This window comes from Galeopterus variegatus, unplaced genomic scaffold, assembly GCF_000696425.1.
Source record: "Galeopterus variegatus unplaced genomic scaffold, G_variegatus-3.0.2 Scaffold109, whole genome shotgun sequence".
NCBI classification, from domain to species: domain Eukaryota; kingdom Metazoa; phylum Chordata; class Mammalia; order Dermoptera; family Cynocephalidae; genus Galeopterus; species Galeopterus variegatus.
Genome location: NW_007726220.1, coordinates 294136 through 297133, shown reverse-complemented (window position 1 = coordinate 297133; position 2998 = coordinate 294136). Strand labels below are relative to the sequence as shown.

The following is a 2998-nucleotide window of genomic DNA, read 5'->3' as shown; positions in this document are numbered from 1 at the left end:
GAACCCCATACTGGCCAGCTGCCAAAAAAACAGACAAAAAACCAATGAAAAAAATGAAGCTGTTTAAAAAAAAAAAGGAAACATTGCATTGTACCATTAGATTGGCAAAAATAAGAAATGCGGGTTTTGTTAAGTGTTAGCCAAAATGGATGGATATAGAGACCCTGATGGGAACTCAGAGTAATGCCACCATTCTGGAAAGCAATCTGTCAATATATAGTCAAATTAATTTTGACAGTAGCCTCTGTCCCAGTTATTCTGCTCCTAGGTTGATTCCAAAAAAGAAAGAATTCCATCATAGTGAAACTGTACAAAGTCAAGGGAAAGAAAATCCAAAAAGATAGAAGAGAGGTGGTCTTAAATAACACAATTTCAAGACTTTGTATACACTATAAAGCTACGATAATCAACACAGTGTGATATTAGAAAGACATTGACAGCTACCAGAGCCGCGGTCCCGACGGCAGCGCGTGCCCCGAGCTCTCCACCTCCCCCCGCCCGCCAGCCCGAGCCTAGCCCGCGTTAGCAGCAGCGCCTAGAGCAGCCCCAGTTAGCAGCGCCATGGCCGGGTGGAACGCCTACATCGACAACCTCATGGCGGATGGGACCTGTCAGGACGCGGCCATCGTGGGCTACAAGGACTCGCCCTCCGTCTGGGCCGCTGTCCCCGGGAAAACCTTCGTTAATATCACGCCAGCTGAGGTTGGTGTCCGTACTGCGAGGTCTGCGCGGTCCAGGGCACTGGTCATGCTCGGACCCTGAGGGAGGGACTTGGGTGGGGGCCGGCGCGGGGGCTAGGGAGGGCAGCGAAAGGCCCTGACCGGGTCCTTGCCCTGGAAGCGGCGCGAATGGCGGCTACACGTGAGCCGGTCCCTCCGTTGCCCCTAAGTCCTACGCCCCAGGCGGCGGCCGCCCATCCAGCCCGCCGCCCCGCTTTCTGCGCTGGGGCGTTACATCCGGGGCACAGGGCGGGGAGGGGCGCGCCGCCCGGTACGGCGGCCCACTTCCGCCTCCTCTAGGGCGGGGCGGGCGCGCGCGCTGCAATTTTAACCAGGGATTGTGATTGAGAAGGGACTTGGGGACCCCCGGCCGCTAGCTCGCGCCCCGTTCCATTATTGTTACCCGCTCTGCGGGAGGGAGCTCCGGGCGCGTGGCCTTGGTTCCATGCCCGTCCTCCGTGGGCTACCTGCTCCTCCCAACTCCGTTAGAGAGGGCGAGGCCGCCACACGCCCCCCCTAACTCGGCACGTTGGACTCAACATTCCTGTGAGGCCAGTCCCGGAAGTCCCCTCGCCCTGTCTTCCCGCCATCCGGCGGGGCCTGGAGCAGGGGAACTTTGTGAAAAGTTCGAGATAGTAAAGTGAAGGAATAAGGGATGTATGACTGCTGCTTTCCCCACCACCATCTCCCCTGTCCACACTGCCCGGAAGTGGGGAGGGGGAGCGGAAGTTCGAAAGGGGTAAGGGGATTTCCGGGCGGGAGGGGACCGGATGTGGGGGCTTGGGGTGTAAGGGGGTGGGGGGAAAAGGTTCCCTGGGGTATCTGGACCCGAAAGCTGGCTTGCTGTGTCTAGTCCCCGGCTACCTTCAAAAGTTTTCCAACTTACCCGAAAAGCCCCCAGGGGTCTGCTTCATCTCGGGACATAGATACCTAGGTTTAAACTCTAGGTTACTTGGACCCAGGCGTCCGGGCCCCTAACAACTCCTGCAGAACCTTTGACCAAATAAGGGCAAAGTAGCTTCTCCTGCCTCGCCATTGGATTGTAGGACCATGCAGTAGTGCATGGATTAAAATTGGTGGTCAGGGATGTGGTTCTGAGGGCTTTAAAAGAAGAGAGTTTGCCTTTCTGCTCTCTCTCTGCTCTCTCTGCTTCCTACCATCTTGCAATGTGAGACCTCTGGGTTTCTGTCACCATGACCAGATGGACTTTGGACTTTCCAGCCTCAGAAACTGTAAGCAAATAAATTTGGTTTTCTTTATAAATTACCCAGTTTCGGGCCAGACCGTGTCTCACTTGGGAGAGTGCAGTGCTGATAACACCAAGGCCCCAGGTTTGGATCCCTATATAGAGATGGCCATTTAGCTCACTGGGTGAGCATGGTGCTGACAACACCAAGTCAAGGGTTAAGATCCCCTTACTGGTCATCTTTTAAAAAAATAAAAATAAAAAATAAATAAATTACCCAGTTTCAGGTATTTTGTTATAAGAAACAAAAACAGACTAGTACAGGGCCGGCCCGGTGGCACACTGCTACAGTGCGCCGCTTGGGAAGTGTGGCGGCACTCCCGCCGAGGGTTCGGATCCCACATATAGACCGGCCGCTCACTGGCTGAGCGAGGAGCGGGGGCAACACCGAGGGTTGCGATCCCGTTGCCGGTCCCGGTCCGGTACGGGCGCGACACTGAGGGTTGCGATCCGTTGCCGGTCATGAAAAAAATAAAAGACAAAAAAAAAAAAAAATAAAATAAAATATAAAAAATTAAAAAAAAAAATAGACTAGTACAGACACATAGATCATATAACAGAATAGAGAGTTCAGGAATAGTTTCTGGTCAAGATGGCAGAATAGACGGTCTCCAGTGTCACTCTCTCCCACAAATCAATGAATTTACAACTATAAAAATGTAACATCAGCCAAGCTGGAGCCGCTGGAGCTCAGGTGAAGAGGAGGAGAGACCTATGGTGTTTATGAAGGCGGGAGAAAACACAATGAGAGAAAGAAAAAACTGCTTTCGGCGTTTCAGGCTGCAACTGCTTTAATGCTTGAGCACATGGAGAGGAGCTGGCAGAAGCTACAGCTGTGCCCTTTAGATGGAGTTTGGTCGCCCTCAGGTCAGCGAGACCACTAATAGGGTTCCCGTGGACCCTTGCAGGAGCGAGGAGCCAAAACAGCTGAAAAAGGGAAGTGTTTGGAGCACAGGCAGTGGGGGATACAGGCCCACCAGGAGAACACTGGGGCACAGCAAGGACAGTTGATCCACCCCCTAATCAGCACAGG

General features: G+C 53.3%; 1 pseudogene; it reads left to right on the top strand.

The window, feature by feature from the left end:
• Window positions 1-530: 530 nt before the first annotated feature.
• On the top strand, window positions 531-865 carry LOC103601994 (annotated as a pseudogene).
• Window positions 866-2998: the final 2133 nt, after the last annotated feature.